This window comes from Glycine max, chromosome 1 (assembly GCF_000004515.6).
Source record: "Glycine max cultivar Williams 82 chromosome 1, Glycine_max_v4.0, whole genome shotgun sequence".
NCBI lineage: Eukaryota > Viridiplantae > Streptophyta > Magnoliopsida > Fabales > Fabaceae > Glycine > Glycine max.
In genome coordinates this window covers 41017477-41032306 of record NC_016088.4, presented here as the reverse complement: position 1 = coordinate 41032306, position 14830 = coordinate 41017477, and the positions used below count along the sequence as shown (strand labels likewise).

The following is a 14830-nucleotide window of genomic DNA, read 5'->3' as shown; positions in this document are numbered from 1 at the left end:
ATGCTATATCCAATTATATATGGCAAATATATTGATAATTTAATAAAAAGTAGACTAAATCTTGAAGTTAGCTTTTTAAAATTACACATGTTAGAATTTTTAATCTTTTATGAATTTTAGTTATTAAATTAGTTTTTCAATGATCTGAAACAAAATTAGATTAGTCCCTTGAATTAATTTGTCAAATATTTAATTTATTATCAATTAGAGATTATATTTTATAGTCACTATCAATTATTTTATGAAATTATTAAATTGTTAAATATTTTATTTCTAGAAGTTATCTTGTCTGCTAGTAATATGTATTTTTTTTTAAAAAAAGCTAATATGGTGATGTTTTAATTTTTTTAATCTACAATTACAAATAGTTCATGTAGTTATTTATTTATTGTGATAGATTAGGGGGTGTTGGTTCTGGTTTTTTTTGTACAGACTGATGAAATTCATTAGGAATGATTAAGGTAAATTATGAATGATTGAATTTTCATTTTGTATAAATTGTTAGATAAGTGGCTGTTGTGACTCCTACAACTTTGTTTTAATTTTGGCTTTGTTAATTAAGGAAGTTTCACCTCTTGTCTAATTCCAATTGCAGATACCTAAAATTGGTGAGGAAGCATGGCTTGGAGATATCACAACCTGCCTTGGAACCTAGTAAAAGTACCAAAGTAGTTTGTTGGAATATGACAAGGAGAAGAGAGCATAGTGAAGTTTACAAGTAAGAGAACCACTTTCCTTGTGTTGTGTTTTAATGTGAGTGTGTTGGGTATGTATTTCTTTGTTAGCATGCATATAGTTCTTATATTTTGACGCTTGGATTTGTACAAGTCTTGTCGTAATTTTTAAATTATCATACTCTTGTTGAGGACCTTCTCAAATAACTGCAAATACATGTCTATTCCTCCAGAAGCGATAAGCTGAAAACTTTGTTTCCAAATAGAAATATTGTATTTTAAAATAATTAATTTATAAATAATAAACTCCACTTTCTAAAAAAGTTCCTTAAAAAATCGTCTTAGAATCCTTTAATTTTTATTTTTATTTTAAAAACATTCTAAGCCAGTTTTTTCAAGAACCGTCTTAGAAAGTATAACCGTCTTAGAATCCTCAATTTTTAATTTTTTTTTAAAAATAAGATATTCTAAGACGATTTTTTAGAGAACCGTCTTAGAAAGTCCAGTTTCTAAGATGGTTTTTCCTAAAAACCGTCTTAGAAATCATTTTCTAAAAAAAATGATTTCTAAGACGGTTTTTGACAAAACTGTCTTAGAAAATTAATCTTCTAAGATGGTTTGAGAACCGTCATGGAAAATCTTGATTTTTCACGACGCTGACTTCAAAGATGCTTGAAAATTGTCGTAAAAGGCACCTCAAAACCGTCGTAGAAAGCACATTTTTTAATAGTGAATGTCTACCACTTGCATGCCGAAGAGTTACATAGCATAATAGCACCATGACCCTTTGCCATTTAGGGAGTAGACATACTGAGCCCCATCCCCCTAGTAAAGGGGCAAGTGAAATACCTCCTAGTGGGCATTGATCACTTCACCAAGTGGATAGAAGCTGAACCCATCGCCTCTATTTCAGTAGCCAATGTCTAGCCAATGTCTGGAAGTTCATGTGGGGGAAAATTGTATGCTGATTTGGAATCCTCACACTTTGTTCTCAAACAATGGAACACAATTTGTTGACAAAGGGGTTGAAAAATTCCTTGAGAGCCTGAGGATCAAACATAGAGCAACTTTTATAGATCACCACGACGCTTATACTTAATTAATGAAAATTATCTAGTTCAACCATTTTAAATAATTAAAGGACCCGATTGAACCACTTAATGATTAGAGGACCTAATTGAACATTGAAAATAAATTAGAGGATCTAAATAGTAATTTAACCTAAAAATAAAAGAAAAACTTGATGGAGTTCCGTTTATGTATATTACCAACTCCAGTATTTTTTTTTGGTAACATACCAAATAGAAGTCAAGAACACCAAGAAATATAATAGGTGATAGAAATAACAAAGTATACATTAGGGAGAAATTGTTATATGATCAATAGTGAGAGAATTATATCTCCTTGAAGAATTGGTTACTAAAGATCATAAAGTTTGGTAGTAGCTTGTGGTTCCAAAGAAACTTAAATGTACGTTAGACTGGGGAGTTTGATATAATCAATAGTGCATCTTTTGTAATCTATAAAAGGAGATAGAGTTTTGAATGAAAATATATCTCTTTATAGCATCCTTGCTTACTATTACACACCATCTTCTCTGAATTCACTATGAGAGCACACATTCTTGTGGCTTTTCTTGATAGCCTTCTACTTAATAAACTATACTGCCGCCATCCTTTTAGAAAATGGTTATTTTCTAAAGCATCAGTGTTCCATGTTTCTCCATTTGAATAATAACCTAATAATATTCAACCCTACAAAGTACAAAATGCTTGCTCTTTGGAATCTGAGTGAAGATTGTTGCCAATGGCATGGGGTGACATGCAACAAGGGGCATGTTGTACCCCTTGATCTTAGTGAAAAGTCTATCTCAGGAGGACTCGTTCAGTCAAGTGGTCTTTTTAGCCTTCAATATATAGAAAGCTTGAATTTGGAATTCAATAACTTATGTTCAGTTATGCCTTCGTAGCTTTACAAGCTAAAGAATTTGAGGTATTTGAACTTGTCTAATGTTGGCTTTTAGGGGAAGATTCCACCTGAGATTTGACACCTCAGAAGGTTAGTCACTCTTGATTTGTCTTCTTCATTTACCTCACCTCACAGGCTGAAACTTGAGAAGCCCAATATAGCAATGTTTCAAAACTTTACAGATATCATAGAATTGTATCTAGATGGTGTGGCAATATCTACCAAAGGATAGGAATGGTCTCATGATTTATCTTCTTTGCACAAGCTACGTGTTTTGAGCATGTCATCATGAAATATCTCTAGACCCATTGATGCATCACTGCCTAAGCTTCTATCACTCCTGTTCTAAAATTGAGCCACAACAACATGGCATCCACAATGCCAGAATCCTTTGTAAATTTGTCCAAGTTAGTCATACTAGAGCTTAAAAGTTGTGGCTTGAATGGTTCTTTTCCAGTAGATATCTGAAGGTCCTTGACATCTCAAACAATTAAGATCTTGGTGGTTGTTTTCCAAATTACTCCGCATCACATAGTTCTCTCCATAACTTGATTCTTATTGATACAAATTTCTTAGAAAACCTTGCAGCTGCAATTTCAAATTTGAAGCAGTTATCTACAATTGATCTATCTTACTGCCAATTTAATGGAACACTTCCTAGTTCAATCTCAGAACTCACCCAACTTGTTTATCTATACTTGTCTTCCAATAACTTTACAGGTCCCCTCCCTTCTTCTAATATATCCAATAATCTCACATATTTATCCCTCTTTGATAATCATTTAAGTGTGGTGTTACCATCCAATCATATAGAGGGCCTTAAAAATATCGTTAGTGTTGATTTGGGGTTTAACCTTTTCAATGGGAGTCTCTCCTGATCTCTACTTAAACTCCCATATTTGCGAGAACTTAAACTTCCCTTTAATTAACTCAATGGTCTCTTGCACGATTTTGTTATTGCTTCCCCTATATTAGGGATGCTTGATTTAAGTAGCAATAATTTTCAAGGGCATATTCCTATGTCTATTTTTAACCATAGAACACTTCGATCCATTTAACTTAATCAAAACAACTTTAATGGCACAATACAATTGGACAAGATTCACAAGCTTAGTAATTTAACTACACCAGGCCTCTCACATAACAATTTGTCAATTGATTTAAACTTTAGAGATGATCGTGACCTGTCACCTTTTCCTGATATTGGATATCTCATGTTGGTTTCCAGTAAGTTGAGAGGAATTCCTAGTTTTTTAACGAATCAGTCAATATTAATATATCTTGAAGGACCAATACCTAAATGGATTTGGCAACTTAAATATCTTTCTATCTTGAATATTTCCAAAAATTTTCTTACAAATTTGGAAGGAAGTGTCTGAATTTAAGTTCAAACCTTTTGATGGTCGACCTTAGTTCCAACCAACTGCAAGGGCCTTTTCCTTTCATTCCAAAGTATGTTAATAATTTGAACTTTTCAAACAATAGATTCAACTCTATCGTTTCACTAGACACGGGTAATCATCTCTCTTTCATAGGAATATTATCTCTTTCAAACAACACTTTTCATGGAGAAATCCCTGAATCCTTTTGCAATGCTTCAAGGCTTCTCCTTCTAGATCTTTCTGACAGCAACTTTGTTAGGATAGTTCCAAAGTGTTTTGCGACGTTAAGTACCACTCTAAGGGTGTTGAATTTTGGTGGAAACAAACTCCGAGGTTATATTCATAATACTCTACCAACTTCATGTTCTCTAAGGTTGTTGACCTAAATGAAAATCAGTTGGAAGGCACCATCCCTAAATCTTTAGTCAACTGCCAGAAACTACAAGTCCTAAACCTTCGAAGCAATTTCTTAATTGAAAGATTTCCCTGTTTCTTAAGTAAAATTTCCAAATTTAGAATCTGTTGGAAAGGAGGAGGTTATAGGAAGTATTTGAGACAAATGAAGGAGGAGAAAATATTTGAAAGAAGGCTAGTTTCTTATTACTTGAGAAATGTTTTTGTTTTGGACCTAAATCTTAAGTCAACTGCCAGAAACTAAAAGTCCTAAACCTTCGAAGCAATTTCTTAATTGACAAAGTTCTCTGTTTCTTATGTAAAATTTCCAAATTTAGAATCTGTTGGAAAGGAGGAGGTTATAGGAAGTATTTGAGAGAAATGGAGGAGGATAAAATATTTGAAATAAGGCTAGTTTCTTATTACTTGAGAAATGTTTTTGTTTTGGCTTCTTTGGGTCTTTTTTGGATCCACATAAAAATGATGATGTCTCCCCCTTTTATAGGCTTAAAGGGAGAGTTCTAGATACATCAAGAAAAGTTTCCACACACTTCAAGGGAGAGTTCTACACACTTCTTTAATTAAATATTACTTCTACTTATTTCTGCACTTTTTCTAGAAGTTTCTTTAAAGTAGTAGCACAAACTTAATGGGCCTAACACTTGACTAATGGGCTAAATCAAGTTTATATTATCCAACACCCCCCTTAAACTTGATTTATCATTCAAAGTAAGCTTCTTAACTTGATAAAGTCTTCTAGCTTGAGCGACTTGTTTTAGTCCATAAAGTGTCTTCTTTATCTTGAGAACTTTGTCTTCTTCTTCTTTCACCTTGTATCTCAACAGTTGCTTGATGTATACTTCTTCCTCGAGGACTCCATTCAAGAAGGCAAACTTCATGTCCATCTAAAGAATTCTCCACTTGTGTTGAGCTGCAAGAGAGAGTATTAGTCTTATGGTCTCTAGGTGAGCGACTAGTGCAAACACCTCATCATAATCAAACCTAGCCTTTTGACTATAACCTTTTACAACTAGTCTTGCCTTATATCTTTCAATTTCTCCCTTGGCATTCTTCTTTGTTTTGTACACCCACTTAACACCAATAGCCTTGCGCCCTTTTGGAAGGGAGACGAGTTCCAATGTGGCGTTCTTCTTGATGGATCTAATTTCTTCGTCCATCGCATTTCTCCATCTTTTATATTGCACAACTTCTTCAAAGTCCACTAGTTCACAATCTTCAAAGAGACAAAATAGTGTGATACTATCCAATCTCTCAATTCGATCATAAAAATCTTGGAGGGTTCTTGTGTGTGACACCATCCTTTCATTTTCAGGAGATGGCAAAGTGTCTTCGTGAGTGGTTGATGTTGATAGGGCAAGCTCTTGCTAAACATGTTGAGGTGTCTTCAATTCTTCAAGTGGAGGAAAAAAGTTGTATTCATTTTCATTAGGGGTGGGAATAGGCCAGGCTGGCCTACAGGGGCCTATGACCTGGCCTACATAAAGCCTGATCTGAACTGACCTATTTAATTAAAAGGTTAGGCTCAGGTTTTTTTAAATGCCTATTAAATTAAATAGACCAGGCTTAGGCTTATTAAAAAGCCTTATAAGCCTGATAGGCCTATATATATATATATATATATATATATATATATATATATATATACATATACTTATATTATTTTTTTGGGTACAATTAATTTTTTTTAAACTAGTAGACTTTGATTACACATTACTGCTCCATAACTTCCATTCCTATAATCAAGTAAGACTTTAATTACAATTTAGGTGTGAGTCATGTGCCCCTTTATATTTCTCATTATTTTTATTGGCTTTCCTATTCCTGTTAACGTTTCCTTTTCCTTTCCTTTAACTTTCCTATTATGTTTCCTACTCCAAAGCACAAAAATATTAAAAATTTAGTGTGAAGAAGGCTTTTAAAAAGACTATCAGGCCAGACTAGGCTTTTAAAAAGGCTAGGCCGAGCCAAAATAAAAGTCTTTGATAGGCTATAGGCCAGGCTCAGGCCTAAAAAATTCATTGTAGGCTAGGCTCAGGCCTTTTAAAGCCTGGCCTGGCCTGGCCTATTCCCACCCCTAATTTTCATGAGTCTCAAAGTCCCATTGTCCTTCTTCGCCGAACACCACATCTCTACTGACTACCATCTTCTTGTTGTTTGGGTTGTACAACTTGTACCCTTTTGAGCTTGAATCATAACCAATGAAGATGAATTTGTCACTTTTGCATCAATTTTTGCTCTTCTCTCGTCTGGGACATGAACATGAGCTATACTCCCAAAAACCCTCAAGTTAGAGATACCAAGCTTTCTTCCACTCCATGCTTCTTGTGGTGTCTTTCCCTATACATTTCTTGTCGGAGATCGATTGGACATATAAACTGCACATGCCACAGTTTCTCCCTAAAATTCTTTTGGCAGTTTCTTGCTTTCGAGCATGCTCTGAGCCATATTAAGGATCGTTCTATTTTTTTCTTTCTGCCACACCATTTTGTTGGGGGGGGGGTATTTGAACCATCAAGAGAAGTCTGATTGCATTCTCTTCACATAACTCTCAAAACTCTTTGGAAGTGAATTCTCCTTCTCAATTTGTCCTCATGGCTATGATCTTTTGACCACTTTCTTTCTCCACTACAACTTTAAACTTCTTGAATGCGGAAAAGACTTCTAGTGAGCTTGGCTTGATTGGCCCACAAACGTTAGCATGCATTAGCTCGAGTGACTTCTTAGCTTTTGAGTTTGACTCCTTTGGAAAACTTGTTCTAAATTTCTTGCCAAGTAAACATCCTTCACAGAGTTAATCAGGGTGGTTAATGGAGGGTAGTCCTCTCATCATTTTCTCCTTTGATAGTAAACTTAAGCCTTCAAAATTTAAGTACCCAAATCAAAGATGCCATAGCCAGGATGCATCAATGTAGGAAGCTTTAAGACATTTTGCAACATCATTTTGGATATTGAATAACAACATTCTATTTCTTGACATTGGTACCTTGGTAATTAGATTGTTTCTCCCATCTCATATGGAAAGACTGGAATCTTTCATATGAATATCATAGCCTTTTTCGAGTAATTGTGCCAAACTCAAAATATTATTCTTCATATTTGCGACATAGTAGACATTTGATATGAATTCATGTCTTCCATCTTTTAAACGAATTAAGATCTTATCTTTTTGTTTTACATGAGTCTTAGAATTATCACCAAATGAGACATTGCCACTTATTGATTCATCAAGATCCATGGACATGCTTCTTTTTCTGCACATATGGTTGCTTGCACCAGTGTCAAGGTACCATGTGTTTTCGTGGCTACCTTCTTTGCCTCCACGTGCTAGGAGCACTGTTTCAAACGTTTTGTCTTTTTTCTCCACATAGTTATTCTCCTACTCAACTCTATTCTTGGTGAATCTACATTCTGAAGCATAGTCGCCAATCTTTTGACAATTATAGCATTGGGTTTGAGATTTATCATACCTTTTGCTTGCATAGCCTCTTCCATGTTCTCTTGTTGAGCTTTTTCCTTTCTCGTAACTGTTGTTGATGAAATTTGAACCTCGTCCTCTGTTGCCACGTCCAACCTATCCTTGGTTGCGACAACGACCTTCACGTCAGTCTCGTTGACTTCTCTCATTTCCTTGACTTTCTTCATTCTCCATCAGTTGCATCTTGAAGAGTTGCTTAGTGATCTGTTGCTTCTTCTTATGCTTCTCTTCATAAGCTTGCAATGATCCTTGAAGTTGTTCTATCATCATGGTTTTTAAATCTATGGTTTCCTTGATTGTCACAATAATATGCTCAAATTTGGGATCTAACGGGCGTAGTATCTTTCTCCATAATTCTAACATCTTCTAACTTCTCACCATTTCTTTTTATTTGATGTGAAACAACAAGAAATCTTAAAAAATAATCGAAAATGGACTCTGACTCTTTTATATGTAAGGATTTGAACTCACCTCTTAGAGTTTGGAGATACCTCTTCTTTACTTTGTCTTCCCTTTAGTGAGAGGTTTAAAGCTTATCCCATGCCTCCTTAGCTTGAAAGATGAGGAAGAAAGCTTTCTTGTTTCTCTTTCTTGAATCCTTTAAAGTCTTCTTTTGTGCTTAGGAAAGTGAAGTCTCATCTTGTCACTCCGTATAGCCTTTTTCAACCATTTCCTAAACATCATGTGTGATGCAATCCGACCCCCCAAGGGCATTGGATAGAAGACTCCAAGAAGATTAGGCTAGAGATGTAAGAGAAGGTCCTAGGGTTCTCATGAGCCTTAGGGTAGATTTCAGGCCCACGGGTTAAGTATGAGTCCACTTATCTTTGTACATATTAGATTAAGGTTTCATTATTTTTGGGCCTTGTATTTAGGGCTCCATAATGTAGGTAGGGTACCCTAGAAATGTAGGATTTTTCAGCCCTTGTACTTTAGGGCACCTAGACTAGTTTTTGTATTAGGGGTAGTTTTGTAATTTCACATACATTAAGTGAATATTTGATGTGTGTGTTGGAAAATAAATTTAATTGAATTGGGAGAATCCCAATCCAATTAAATTTTAAAGGGGGGGGGGGGGGAAGTGAGCATTTGCTTGCTACACCTCATTGTCACATCATATAGTCAAACTTTGTACATGTCCTTCATGCTTTACATGCCTCATGACACCTAAGCACACTTAGTGGAGAATCTTGAACTTGATCTTGGATTAGTGGGCTGAACCATAGCTAAAATTCACTAACCATAATTAGTAAAATTTTGGCTCCAAAATTTGGCTCCACAAATTCAAGTGAAATTTGAATAGAAATTCAATTTTCTCTTCAATTTTGTGTGACACTTAGGCTATAAATAGAGGCCATGTGTGTGCATTTTTTCAACTTTGATCACTTGAGAATTACACTTCAAAGTTCAGACGTCATTTAAGGCACAAAATTTCGTGCTCCTTCTCTCCTTCTCTCTCCACTCATCTTCTCCTACCTTCAAGCTCTTATCCATGGCTTCCTATGGTGGTGAGCTTGTTATTGACTCATCTTTTCCTTGAAGTGGCATCTCCAATCATCTTTCTTCCTTCTCCATTCCACTGCCATTCATCTTCAAGAAGCAAAGGAGACCATTGATGAAGAAGATCCAAGGCCTACAAGCTCCACATAGAGCTACATCAATGTGCTCCAAGAAGGGCTTTCATTTTGATGCTCCAATTGTCATAGGTGCTCCCCTTTAGAAGTGGAACTTGGAAGGATGTCGCTCCATTGCTCACCATAACTCTAGAGGAATTTCTTATAAGAACCTAAGCTCTGATACCACTTTGTTGGAAAGGAGAAGGTTATAGGAAGTATTTGAGAGAAATGGAAGAGTAGAGAATATTTGAAAGAAGGCTAGTTTCTTATTACTTGAGAAATGCTTTTGTTTTCGCTTCTTTCTCTTTTTTTTGGATCCACATACAAATGACAACCTCTCCCCCTTTTATAGGCTTCAAGGGTGAGTTCTAGTTACATCAAGAAAAGTTTCCACACACTTCAAGGGAGAGTTCTACACATTTCTCCCAACAACTTAGTTCTACACACTTCTTTAATTAAATATTACTGCTACTTATTTCTACACTTTTCTAGAAGTTTCTTTAAAGTAGTAGCACAAACTTAATGGGCCTAACACTTGATTAATAGGCCAAATAAAGTTTATATTATCCAACAGAATCCTAGATTTAAGGTTAAACAAACTTCACGGGTCAATTTGATGCCCAATAAGTAGTGTTGATTGGGAAATGCTTCATGTTTTTTTATCTATCCTCCAACAATTTTAGTGGTCCAATACCAGGAGCACTTAAACAGTTGGAAAGCAATGAAGCATGATAAAGTTGATGTTGGGACAAAATTCAATCATTTCTATATTGATATAGTTGATAACTATGAACTCAAGAATTTTAAGGATTTATTGTCACATTTGGACAACTATAGTGAAGTTAGCTAAACTTGTTACAAATGTATCTCGCTCTATCCTTGAGCAGGCAGCTTTCGACTATAATGCAGTCGATGCCTCTCGGTACCACAACTCAATTATTAATAACAACAAAGGTCAACTAATGAAGTTTCTCAGAATTCAAAGAGCCTTCACTTACTTGGATATGTCTAGCAACAATTTTGAGGGTCCAATACCAAATGAGCTAATGAGTTCAAGGGATTGAATGCTCTTAATTTGTCAAATAATGCCCTCTCAGCCACCATCTATCGAAAATTTTAGGAATCTTGAGTCTTTAGATTTTTCAAACAATTCTTTTAATGGAGAAATTCCAACAGAGCTCATAAGTCTATCTTTCCTTGCATATTTGAATCTGTCAAATAATCACTTGGTGGTGGAAATTCCAAAGGGTACCCGAATTCAATCATTTGAAGCAGATTCCTTTAAAGGGAATGAAGAGTTATGTGGACCTCCACTGACCCATAATTGCAGCAATGATAGAGTGCCAACACTTGAAACAACTCATTCCCAAACTGAAAGTTCAATTCATTGGAATTTTTTAAGTGTAGAGATGGGATGTATTTTTGGCTTTGGAATTTTCATCCTCCCCCTTATTTTCTAGAGGAGATGGAGGTTATGGTATTCGAAACACGTAGATGAGATACTTCATAGGATCATCCCCCAACTTGATTTTGCATACGAACACCATCAAGGGAAGAAATACATGACTCGTGTGCAGGTACTGAAATCTTAGGTAATTTTTTAGTGATTTAGCTTCTACAATAGGTCAATTTACACTCTTCATAATATTTTGGTTTTGCATTTTTTTAATATTTTAATTTTTTTATGAGGAATTTCATAATAAGGACTGCATCAATTAATTATGTTTAGACCAGAGATAATGCAAAGTAGTTAGTAATCTCAAGATGTTTTAAATCATTGCTTAACAGTTTCCTTAGTTAAAGTTATATTAAGATGTAAAATGTATATGACACTTACACAAATGTATGGGTATATCAATATATCTAGTATATGGTAAGCTCCAGAAATATTGTATACATATGCTTTTCCAGGGCTTTTTTCAAATTTTTGAAAATATTGTTAACTCTTATGTGTGAGTTTGAATTGGGTGTGGAGTTAGATGAGGCTTATGTTCTGTTGGGAGGAAGACCTTTCTTAAAACTTTGTAATCTTATCTCTTATGTTTTACTAGTTACAATGGAGAAAGATATATGGTATTGGTGTTAGAATCCATTAATTGTACGGATTAGCTATGATTTGAATTTAAATTGTAATTGATCCAAATTTTTGTATATTTTCTCCTTTTTTATTTGGGATTCTATTTTGATATTTTGTCTGTGATTCTATTTTGGTATTTTGTCCTCAATAATCATGGAGAGATGGTAGAGAGGATCATGTATTTATTCACTGTCTCATATCAATGAGAACTACCCGATAGCATTTTCTTAATATGGTATTAGAGTTAACTCCAATTACCTTTCTTCTTTAGGAATTGGAGATTAGCTTCTGTGTACGAAAATGAATAATAGGTCAAATAAATCAGATTCTACTCCACATATGAAGGATCTGTCTTCAATCCTTAAACCCAAGTGTCTTGATGGTACAAGTGATCCCGAATGGCACCCAAAAGGAAAAAAAAGTGGAATCTCCCAAGGACAACTCCACCATTGCTACTGGATTTGTTGCTAAGTTAGATACATTTCAACCAATTTGTGGTTTTTCTATTGTTTCTTCCCCAGTTATGGGTAGTGGTACAATATCCATTTCTCCCTTGGTATCCATTTCCAATGTGCTTTTTGTTCCTTCTCTCGATTGTAGTCCTCTCTCTGTTAGTCAATTAACCAAGTCCCATAACTGTGTTTTCTTGTTCTTTCCTAGATATTGTACTCTAAAGAATATACATATGAAGGAGAAGATTGGTAATGGTAAAAGAAGTGAAGAATTATACTATCTTAAAGGTAATTCTCAATATACCAAAGGAAAAGCACTGACTCACTCTGTAATTGATGAAACATAAGCTAAGAATAAAAGAGATATTTGGCAATGGCATAAGCGATTATGACATCCATCTTTTAGCTACCTTAAGAGATTATTTCCTTCATTGTTTAACTATTGTAATATCTCTGATTTTAAATGTGAAATTTGTGTAATGGCAAAAAGTCATCACGCTACTTTTCCTATAAATAACAATTCACTCTGATGTTTGGGGACCTGCCCCTCTTCCCACATATAATGGAATGCAATGGTTTGTGACATTAATGGATGACTATACAAGAATGACTTGGTTATACCTACTTAAAAACGCAAAAGTGATGCGTGTAATGTTTTTCAAGTATTTCACGAAATAATAAGCACACAATTTAATACTCCAATAAAAATAGTCAGGTCTGATAATGGAGGGGAATACTACAAAAATGAGTTGACAAATTTTATGAAATCTATTGGTATTCTTCATCAAATATCATGTCCTAATTCCCCTCAGCAAAATGGAGTAGCCGAGAGAAAAAATAGACATCTTTTGGAGGTTACTAGATCACTATTGATTGGCGGTAATATTCCTTCTTAGTTATGAGGTGAAGCTTTAAGCTCTACAGTTTATCTTATTAATAGAGTTCTCTTGAGTGTGTTAAATTTTAAGAGACCTCTTGATGTCCTTTCTCATGATTTCACCCTTAATTTTGTCAATCATTTACCACCCTATATTTTTGGTTGTGTCATATATGTGCATTTGCATCCTCACCAGCGACCAAAATTAGAATCTAGAGCAATGAAATGTGTTTTTATGGGATACAACACCACTCAAAAGGGATGTAAGGCCTATCATCCATCTACAAAAAGATTTTTTGTATCAATGGATGTTACATTTCATGAGCATGAAATGTTTTTCCCTCAAAAATACTTCATTTTTCACCTCAAAGGGGGTGTGATTTGGAGGTCCCGAATCATGATAGACTTGACCAAGATATCTAGTTATTTGATGTTATGCCAACAACAACAGAGGATGGAATTCAAGATAATGGAGATGAGAACATGGAAGATCAAATTTAGAATAATGTAAATGAGAATATGGTCAAAGATGATAGTATAATCTCTCCTTCAACCTCTAATCCACTGTTGATCCAATCCAAAAATAATTTTGTAGAGGTATCACTTGAAACTCTTACTCATTTTCATTTTGTTGCTGATACACAAAACTGTGTTTCCACTTATATACAACGCAATGTCTCTTCTACCCCAAATTCTGACCCTATAGTGAGCCCTTACACTCTTCCACTTCATACTAATAGAGGATAACCCCCAATTAAGTATGATCTCATTCTAAATTATAAGGTTAAATACCCCATAAACAACTATGTGCCATCTAAAAAGTTGTCCAAGTCATATGTGAATTTTGTATCTCAATTATCTATTGCCTTTACTCCTAGTAGTTTGCAAGAAGCTCTAGCAGATTCTAGGTGGATCTAGGCAATTAAAACAAAAATGGAAAGAGTAGAGTTGGTTGTAGATGGGTGTTAACTGTCAAACATAAAGCTGATGGAAGTGTGGAGAGATATAATGCAAGGCTAGTTGCAAAGGGTTACACTCAATCCTTTGGGGTTGATTACCAATAAACCTTTGCACCAATTGCAAAGCTCAATACAGTGAGGGTGTTATTATCACTAGCAGCAAATCAAGATTGGCTACTTCTTCAATTCAGTGTAACAAGTGCCTTTTTACATGGAGATCTAATGAAAGAAGTTTATATGGATCCTCCTCCAGGTATACCAAAGTACTCAAATATTCCTTTGGTGTGTATGCTTAAAAAGGCCCTATACGGATTGAAACAATCACCAAGAGCTTGGTTTGGAAGATTTACAAAGTCTATGTAGTTTTTCGGTTACACACAAAGCAATTCTGATCACACCTTGTTTCTCAAGCATAATCAAAGTAAAATCACTGCATTGATAATATATGTTGATGATATGATTGTAACCGAAAATGATCCTAATGAAATTTTAAGCATACGGAGACATTTAGCTTCTGAATTTGGCATGAAACAGCTTGGAGATCTCAAATATTTTTTAGGGATCGAAGTTGCGAGGTCCAAGCATGGTATCTTCCTTTCTCAAAGAAAGTATGCTTTAGACTTGTTAGCTGAAACAAGAATGCTTGGGTGTAAACCAATTGATACTCCTATAGAAAAAAACCACAAGAATTTTCATTGTGATGATGCAACTAGTGCAGATAGAGGAAGATATCAAAGACTAGTGGGAAAGCTAATTTATGCATGAGTCAATTTATGCATGACCCAAAAAAACCGCATATGGATGCTATTGAACGAATATTAAGGTACTTAAAAATCTGCACCAGGAAAAGTTTGTTATTCTCAAATCATGGTCACCTCAAAGTTGAGGGTTATATTGATGCTGATTGGGCTAGATCAACAGATGACAGAAGGTCTA

At 34.9% G+C, this 14830-nt stretch overlaps 1 pseudogene; it reads left to right on the top strand.

Moving 5' to 3' along the window:
* Positions 1–2683: 2683 nt before the first annotated feature.
* Positions 2684–11121, top strand: LOC102661051 (receptor-like protein 49; annotated as a pseudogene).
* Positions 11122–14830: the final 3709 nt, after the last annotated feature.